This window comes from Heterodontus francisci, unplaced genomic scaffold (assembly GCF_036365525.1).
Source record: "Heterodontus francisci isolate sHetFra1 unplaced genomic scaffold, sHetFra1.hap1 HAP1_SCAFFOLD_897, whole genome shotgun sequence".
Classification (NCBI taxonomy): domain Eukaryota; kingdom Metazoa; phylum Chordata; class Chondrichthyes; order Heterodontiformes; family Heterodontidae; genus Heterodontus; species Heterodontus francisci.
In genome coordinates, this window is record NW_027141674.1 from 75,001 (window position 1) to 85,000 (window position 10,000).

Consider the following 10,000-nt stretch of genomic DNA (forward strand, 5'->3'; position numbering starts at 1 on the left):
CCAGCCACCCGAATGACAAGCGTCCGATCAGCGGGACGAATTTGACAACTCTGGCCGGACCTCTGGAACTCCATCCCGGGTAACCGGGGCAAATTTTTCCGCTTGATCGCCCTTCCACTGGTTAACCATTTGCCCTTTCGGACTTAGTCTCTGGACATTATTCGACTGATTTTCTGGTTAACCATTTGCCCTTTCGGACTTAGTCTCTGGGCATTATTTTCGACTTTTTGGTTAATGATTTCACACTTTTTACTTACTTTTGCGCTTTTTGGTTAATGATTACTCTGCTTACTGGTTAATTATTTGCCCTTTCGGACTTAGTCTCTGGACATTATTTTCGAGTTTTTGGTTAATGATTTCACACTTTTAACATATTTTTGCGCTTTTTGGTTAATGATTACTCTGCTTACTGGTTAATTATTTGCCCTTTCGGACTTAGTCTCTGCACATTATTTTCGAGTTTTTGGTTAATGATTTCACACTTTTAACATATTTTTGCGCTTTTTGGTTACTGATTTCATACTTTTTACTTACTTTTGCGCCTTTTGGTTAATGATTACTCTGCTTACTGGTTAACCATTTGCCCTTTCGGACTTAGTCTCTGGACATTATTTTCGAGTTTTTGGTTAATGATTTCACACTTTTTACTTACTTTTGCGATTTTTGGTTAATGATTACTCTGCTTACTGGTTAACCATTTGCCCTTTCGGACTTAGTCTCTGGACATTATTTTCGGGTTTTTGGTTAATGATTTCACACTTTTTACTTACTTTTGCGATTTTTGGTTAATGATTACTCTGCTTACTGGTTAACCATTTGCCCTTTCGGACTTAGTCTCTGGAGATTATTTTCGAGTTTTTGGTTAATGATTTCACACTTTTTACTTACTTTTGCGATTTTTGGTTAATGATTACTCTGCTTACTGGTTAACCATTTGCCCTTTCGGACTTAGTCTCTGGACATTATTTTCGAGTTTTTGGTTAATGATTTCACACTTTTAACATATTTTTGCGATTTTTGGTTAATGATTACTCTGCTTACTGGTTAATTATTTGCCCTTTCGGACTTAGTCTCTGCACATTATTTTCGAGTTTTTGGTTAATGATTTCACACTTTTAACATATTTTTGCGCTTTTTGGTTACTGATTTCATACTTTTTACTTACTTTTGCGATTTTTGGTTAATGATTACTCTGCTTACTGGTTAACCATTTGCCCTTTCGGACTTAGTCTCTGGAGATTATTTTCGAGTTTTTGGTTAATGATTTCACACTTTTTACTTACTTTTGCGATTTTTGGTTAATGATTACTCTGCTTACTGGTTAACCATTTGCCCTTTCGGACTTAGTCTCTGGACATTATTTTCGAGTTTTTGGTTAATGATTTCACACTTTTAACATATTTTTGCGATTTTTGGTTAATGATTACTCTGCTTACTGGTTAATTATTTGCCCTTTCGGACTTAGTCTCTGCACATTATTTTCGAGTTTTTGGTTAATGATTTCACACTTTTAACATATTTTTGCGCTTTTTGGTTACTGATTTCATACTTTTTACTTACTTTTGCGCCTTTTGGTTAATGATTACTCTGCTTACTGGTTAACCATTTGCCCTTTCGGACTTCGTCTCTGGACATTATTTTCGAGTTTTTGGTTAATGATTTCACACTTTTTACTTACTTTTGCGATTTTTGGTTAATGATTACTCTGCTTACTGGTTAACCATTTGCCCTTTCGGACTTAGTCTCTGGACATTATTTTCGGGTTTTTGGTTAATGATTTCACACTTTTTACTTACTTTTGCGATTTTTGGTTAATGATTACTCTGCTTACTGGTTAACCATTTGCCCTTTCGGACTTAGTCTCTGGACATTATTTTCGAGTTTTTGGTTAATGATTTCACACTTTTTACTTACTTTTGCGATTTTTGGTTAATGATTACTCTGCTTACTGGTTAACCATTTGCCCTTTCGGACTTAGTCTCTGGACATTATTTTCGAGTTTTTGGTTAATGATTTCACACTTTTAACATATTTTTGCGATTTTTGGTTAATGATTACTCTGCTTACTGGTTAATTATTTGCCCTTTCGGACTTAGTCTCTGCACATTATTTTCGAGTTTTTGGTTAATGATTTCACACTTTTAACATATTTTTGCGCTTTTTGGTTACTGATTTCATACTTTTTACTTACTTTTGCGCCTTTTGGTTAATGATTACTCTGCTTACTGGTTAACCATTTGCCCTTTCGGACTTAGTCTCTGGACATTATTTTCGAGTTTTTGGTTAATGATTTCACACTTTTTACTTACTTTTGCGATTTTTGGTTAATGATTACTCTGCTTACTGGTTAACCATTTGCCCTTTCGGACTTAGTCTCTGGACATTATTTTCGGGTTTTTGGTTAATGATTTCACACTTTTTACTTACTTTTGCGATTTTTGGTTAATGATTACTCTGCTTACTGGTTAACCATTTGCCCTTTCGGACTTAGTCTCTGGAGATTATTTTCGAGTTTTTGGTTAATGATTTCACACTTTTTACTTACTTTTGCGATTTTTGGTTAATGATTACTCTGCTTACTGGTTAACCATTTGCCCTTTCGGACTTAGTCTCTGGACATTATTTTCGAGTTTTTGGTTAATGATTTCACACTTTTAACATATTTTTGCGATTTTTGGTTAATGATTACTCTGCTTACTGGTTAATTATTTGCCCTTTCGGACTTAGTCTCTGCACATTATTTTCGAGTTTTTGGTTAATGATTTCACACTTTTAACATATTTTTGCGCTTTTTGGTTACTGATTTCATACTTTTTACTTACTTTTGCGATTTTTGGTTAATGATTACTCTGCTTACTGGTTAACCATTTGCCCTTTCGGACTTAGTCTCTGGGCATTATTTTCGACTTTTTGGTTAATGATTTCACACTTTTAACATATTTTTGCGATTTTTGGTTAATGATTACTCTGCTTACTGGTTAATTATTTGCCCTTTCGGACTTAGTCTCTGCACATTATTTTCGAGTTTTTGGTTAATGATTTCACACTTTTAACATATTTTTGCGCTTTTTGGTTACTGATTTCATACTTTTTACTTACTTTTGCGATTTTTGGTTAATGATTACTCTGCTTACTGGTTAACCATTTGCCCTTTCGGACTTAGTCTCTGGAGATTATTTTCGAGTTTTTGGTTAATGATTTCACACTTTTTACTTACTTTTGCGATTTTTGGTTAATGATTACTCTGCTTACTGGTTAACCATTTGCCCTTTCGGACTTAGTCTCTGGACATTATTTTCGAGTTTTTGGTTAATGATTTCACACTTTTAACATATTTTTGCGATTTTTGGTTAATGATTACTCTGCTTACTGGTTAATTATTTGCCCTTTCGGACTTAGTCTCTGCACATTATTTTCGAGTTTTTGGTTAATGATTTCACACTTTTAACATATTTTTGCGCTTTTTGGTTACTGATTTCATACTTTTTACTTACTTTTGCGCCTTTTGGTTAATGATTACTCTGCTTACTGGTTAACCATTTGCCCTTTCGGACTTAGTCTCTGGACATTATTTTCGAGTTTTTGGTTAATGATTTCACACTTTTTACTTACTTTTGCGATTTTTGGTTAATGATTACTCTGCTTACTGGTTAACCATTTGCCCTTTCGGACTTAGTCTCTGGACATTATTTTCGGGTTTTTGGTTAATGATTTCACACTTTTTACTTACTTTTGCGATTTTTGGTTAATGATTACTCTGCTTACTGGTTAACCATTTGCCCTTTCGGACTTAGTCTCTGGGCATTATTTTCGACTTTTTGGTTAATGATTTCACACTTTTAACATATTTTTGCGATTTTTGGTTAATGATTACTCTGCTTACTGGTTAATTATTTGCCCTTTCGGACTTAGTCTCTGCACATTATTTTCGAGTTTTTGGTTAATGATTTCACACTTTTAACATATTTTTGCGCTTTTTGGTTACTGATTTCATACTTTTTACTTACTTTTGCGATTTTTGGTTAATGATTACTCTGCTTACTGGTTAACCATTTGCCCTTTCGGACTTAGTCTCTGGACATTATTTTCGAGTTTTTGGTTAATGATTTCACACTTTTAACATATTTTTGCGATTTTTGGTTAATGATTACTCTGCTTACTGGTTAATTATTTGCCCTTTCGGACTTAGTCTCTGCACATTATTTTCGAGTTTTTGGTTAATGATTTCACACTTTTTACTTACTTTTGCGATTTTTGGTTAATGATTACTCTGCTTACTGGTTAACCATTTGCCCTTTCGCACTTAGTCTCTGGAGATTATTTTCGAGTTTTTGGTTAATGATTTCACACTTTTAACATATTTTTGCGATTTTTGGTTAATGATTACTCTGCTTACTGGTTAACCATTTGCCCTTTCGGACTTAGTCTCTGCACATTATTTTCGAGTTTTTGGTTAATGATTTCACACTTTTAACATATTTTTGCGCTTTTTGGTTACTGATTTCATACTTTTTACTTACTTTTGCGATTTTTGGTTAATGATTACTCTGCTTACTGGTTAACCATTTGCCCTTTCGGACTTAGTCTCTGGAGATTATTTTCGAGTTTTTGGTTAATGATTTCACACTTTTTACTTACTTTTGCGATTTTTGGTTAATGATTACTCTGCTTACTGGTTAACCATTTGCCCTTTCGGACTTAGTCTCTGGACATTATTTTCGAGTTTTTGGTTAATGATTTCACACTTTTAACATATTTTTGCGATTTTTGGTTAATGATTACTCTGCTTACTGGTTAATTATTTGCCCTTTCGGACTTAGTCTCTGCACATTATTTTCGAGTTTTTGGTTAATGATTTCACACTTTTAACATATTTTTGCGCTTTTTGGTTACTGATTTCATACTTTTTACTTACTTTTGCGCCTTTTGGTTAATGATTACTCTGCTTACTGGTTAACCATTTGCCCTTTCGGACTTAGTCTCTGGACATTATTTTCGAGTTTTTGGTTAATGATTTCACACTTTTTACTTACTTTTGCGATTTTTGGTTAATGATTACTCTGCTTACTGGTTAACCATTTGCCCTTTCGGACTTAGTCTCTGGACATTATTTTCGGGTTTTTGGTTAATGATTTCACACTTTTTACTTACTTTTGCGATTTTTGGTTAATGATTACTCTGCTTACTGGTTAACCATTTGCCCTTTCGGACTTAGTCTCTGGAGATTATTTTCGAGTTTTTGGTTAATGATTTCACACTTTTTACTTACTTTTGCGATTTTTGGTTAATGATTACTCTGCTTACTGGTTAACCATTTGCCCTTTCGGACTTAGTCTCTGGACATTATTTTCGAGTTTTTGGTTAATGATTTCACACTTTTAACATATTTTTGCGATTTTTGGTTAATGATTACTCTGCTTACTGGTTAATTATTTGCCCTTTCGGACTTAGTCTCTGCACATTATTTTCGAGTTTTTGGTTAATGATTTCACACTTTTAACATATTTTTGCGCTTTTTGGTTACTGATTTCATACTTTTTACTTACTTTTGCGCCTTTTGGTTAATGATTACTCTGCTTACTGGTTAACCATTTGCCCTTTCGGACTTAGTCTCTGGACATTATTTTCGAGTTTTTGGTTAATGATTTCACACTTTTTACTTACTTTTGCGATTTTTGGTTAATGATTACTCTGCTTACTGGTTAACCATTTGCCCTTTCGGACTTAGTCTCTGGACATTATTTTCGGGTTTTTGGTTAATGATTTCACACTTTTTACTTACTTTTGCGATTTTTGGTTAATGATTACTCTGCTTACTGGTTAACCATTTGCCCTTTCGGACTTAGTCTCTGGAGATTATTTTCGAGTTTTTGGTTAATGATTTCACACTTTTTACTTACTTTTGCGATTTTTGGTTAATGATTACTCTGCTTACTGGTTAACCATTTGCCCTTTCGGACTTAGTCTCTGGACATTATTTTCGAGTTTTTGGTTAATGATTTCACACTTTTAACATATTTTTGCGATTTTTGGTTAATGATTACTCTGCTTACTGGTTAATTATTTGCCCTTTCGGACTTAGTCTCTGCACATTATTTTCGAGTTTTTGGTTAATGATTTCACACTTTTAACATATTTTTGCGCTTTTTGGTTACTGATTTCATACTTTTTACTTACTTTTGCGATTTTTGGTTAATGATTACTCTGCTTACTGGTTAACCATTTGCCCTTTCGGACTTAGTCTCTGGGCATTATTTTCGACTTTTTGGTTAATGATTTCACACTTTTAACATATTTTTGCGATTTTTGGTTAATGATTACTCTGCTTACTGGTTAATTATTTGCCCTTTCGGACTTAGTCTCTGCACATTATTTTCGAGTTTTTGGTTAATGATTTCACACTTTTAACATATTTTTGCGCTTTTTGGTTACTGATTTCATACTTTTTACTTACTTTTGCGATTTTTGGTTAATGATTACTCTGCTTACTGGTTAACCATTTGCCCTTTCGGACTTAGTCTCTGGAGATTATTTTCGAGTTTTTGGTTAATGATTTCACACTTTTTACTTACTTTTGCGATTTTTGGTTAATGATTACTCTGCTTACTGGTTAACCATTTGCCCTTTCGGACTTAGTCTCTGGACATTATTTTCGAGTTTTTGGTTAATGATTTCACACTTTTAACATATTTTTGCGATTTTTGGTTAATGATTACTCTGCTTACTGGTTAATTATTTGCCCTTTCGGACTTAGTCTCTGCACATTATTTTCGAGTTTTTGGTTAATGATTTCACACTTTTAACATATTTTTGCGCTTTTTGGTTACTGATTTCATACTTTTTACTTACTTTTGCGCCTTTTGGTTAATGATTACTCTGCTTACTGGTTAACCATTTGCCCTTTCGGACTTAGTCTCTGGACATTATTTTCGAGTTTTTGGTTAATGATTTCACACTTTTTACTTACTTTTGCGATTTTTGGTTAATGATTACTCTGCTTACTGGTTAACCATTTGCCCTTTCGGACTTAGTCTCTGGACATTATTTTCGGGTTTTTGGTTAATGATTTCACACTTTTTACTTACTTTTGCGATTTTTGGTTAATGATTACTCTGCTTACTGGTTAACCATTTGCCCTTTCGGACTTAGTCTCTGGACATTATTTTCGAGTTTTTGGTTAATGATTTCACACTTTTAACATATTTTTGCGATTTTTGGTTAATGATTACTCTGCTTACTGGTTAATTATTTGCCCTTTCGGACTTAGTCTCTGCACATTATTTTCGAGTTTTTGGTTAATGATTTCACACTTTTAACATATTTTTGCGCTTTTTGGTTACTGATTTCATACTTTTTACTTACTTTTGCGCCTTTTGGTTAATGATTACTCTGCTTACTGGTTAACCATTTGCCCTTTCGGACTTAGTCTCTGGAGATTATTTTCGAGTTTTTGGTTAATGATTTCACACTTTTTACTTACTTTTGCGATTTTTGGTTAATGATTACTCTGCTTACTGGTTAACCATTTGCCCTTTCGGACTTAGTCTCTGGACATTATTTTCGGGTTTTTGGTTAATGATTTCACACTTTTTACTTACTTTTGCGATTTTTGGTTAATGATTACTCTGCTTACTGGTTAACCATTTGCCCTTTCGCACTTAGTCTCTGGAGATTATTTTCGAGTTTTTGGTTAATGATTTCACACTTTTTACTTACTTTTGCGATTTTTGGTTAATGATTACTCTGCTTACTGGTTAACCATTTGCCCTTTTGGACTTAGTCTCTGGACATTATTTTCGGGTTTTTGGTTAATGATTTCACACTTTTTACTTACTTTTGCGATTTTTGGTTAATGATGACTCTGCTTACTGGTTAACCATTTGCCCTTTCGCACTTAGTCTCTGGAGATTATTTTCGACTTTTTGGTTAATGATTTCACACTTTTAACTTAATTTTGTGCTTTTTGGTTAATGATTTCATACTTTTTACTTACTTTTGCCCTTTTTGGTTAATGATTACTCTGCTTACTGGTTAACCATTTGCCCTTTCGGACTTGGTCTCTGGACATTATTTTCGAGTTTTTGGTTAATGATTTCACACTTTTTACTTACTTTTGCGATTTTTGGTTAATGATTACTCTGCTTACTGGTTAACCATTTGCCCTTTCGCACTTAGTCTCTGGAGATTATTTTCGACTTTTTGGTTAATGATTTCACACTTTTAACTTAATTTTGTGCTTTTTGGTTAATGATTTCATACTTTTTACTTACTTTTGCCCTTTTTGGTTAATGATTACTCTGCTTACTGGTTAACCATTTGCCCTTTCGGACTTGGTCTCTGGACATTATTTTCGAGTTTTTGGTTAATGATTTCACACTTTTTACTTACTTTTGCGATTTTTGGTTAATGATTTCACACTTTTTACTTACTTTTGCGATTTTTGGTTAATGATTACTCTGCTTACTGGTTAACCATTTGCCCTTTCGGACTTAGTCTCTGGACATTATTTTCGAGTTTTTGGTTAATGATTTCACACTTTTTACTTACTTTTGCGATTTTTGGTTAATGATTTCACACTTTTTACTTACTTTTGCGATTTTTGGTTAATGATGACTCTGCTTACTGGTTAATTATTTGTACTTTCGGACTTGGTCTCTGGACATTATTTTCGAGTTTTTGGTTAATGATTTCACACTTTTAACATAATTTTGCGCTTTTTGGTTAATGATTACTCTGCTTGCTTGTTACTGATTTCCCCTTTCGGACTTGATCTCTGGCCGTTCTTTTCGACCTTTTTGGATCAGGTTTCCACACTCTGAAATTATTTTGGGCTCACTGATTAGGCGAGATCAAGGGGGCATGCCTGGGCACTTTGGGCTCAGTTTGGGAAGGCGGCGTCCGTGTGCTCCTCCGCCCTTCCCGCACTTGCGGCTAGGTTTGCCAAACTGCGCTGACCCGCAGCCCTGCCTTTTTGCCCACGGCACACGGAACGACTCAAGTCTGGCTCCGTTCCAGGCCGTTGCCTCCGGCTGCCCGCCGTCCGGCCGGCCTGGGACGTACCCCGGCTGACGGCGCCGGAGGCCCTCTAGCAGCCACCGGTGCCGCGGGCCAATGGGTCCGGGCGTTCCGGAGCTATCGGTGGGGAAGTGCTCTCCCCTTTTCCTGACGCCGTTCGCCCGAGCAGAGGTGCAGCCTGACGGGACTGCTGTCGCCTTCCGCGGCGCACCGGCCCCTTTCACCTGCCGTCGACCGCGCGGAGCTCGGACCTCCCTCCCCGAAGTTATGGCCCCGGCGCCGGAGGGTGCCCGGGGCCGGGCATTCAGCGGGGTGAGTCTTAACCTTCCCGGTCAGCCTGCGGGGTCGGTGCGCCGGCACTCGACGCCGGAGGGTCCCCTCTTTCCGTAGAGCCCCGCCCGGTGCCGATCGGCCGGCGGATTGCGGAGCGAACCGCGCCTGACCGACGGGCCTCGGAAACCCGTTGCAGTCGACGGGGGGGGAACCGGACAGCGGGACGAGGTGCCGATTCCACCCGCAGATTCGATCCCGAAATCCCGCGGGATTCGGCGGTCCGACCCGACAGATTCAAACGTCGCCCGGGCGGCCCCCAGCGGTCGGGCCGGCCTGGTTCCGCCACCGCCCGATGCCCCTCGCCCCCGGCTACCGCCGGCCGCGCAGACCGAGCGAATGCGGCCGGACGTCCGGCGGCAATCGGCCGGAAAGCGGTATGGCCATTTCCTACTGTCCCTCGGACGGGCAGAGGGGCGGCGCCGGGGCACTCGCGGACCAGGCCGCGCCCCTCCGAGCCCTACCGCCTGCCGTCGACCGCGCGGGGATCGGACCTCCCTCCCCGAAGTTATGGCCCCGGAGCCGGAGGGTAGCCGGGGCCGGGCATTCAGCGGGGTGAGTCTTCACCTTCCCGGTCAGCCTGCGGGGTCGGTGCGCCGGCACTCGACGCGGGAGGGTCCCCTCTTTCCGTAGAGCCCCGCCCGGTGCCGATCGG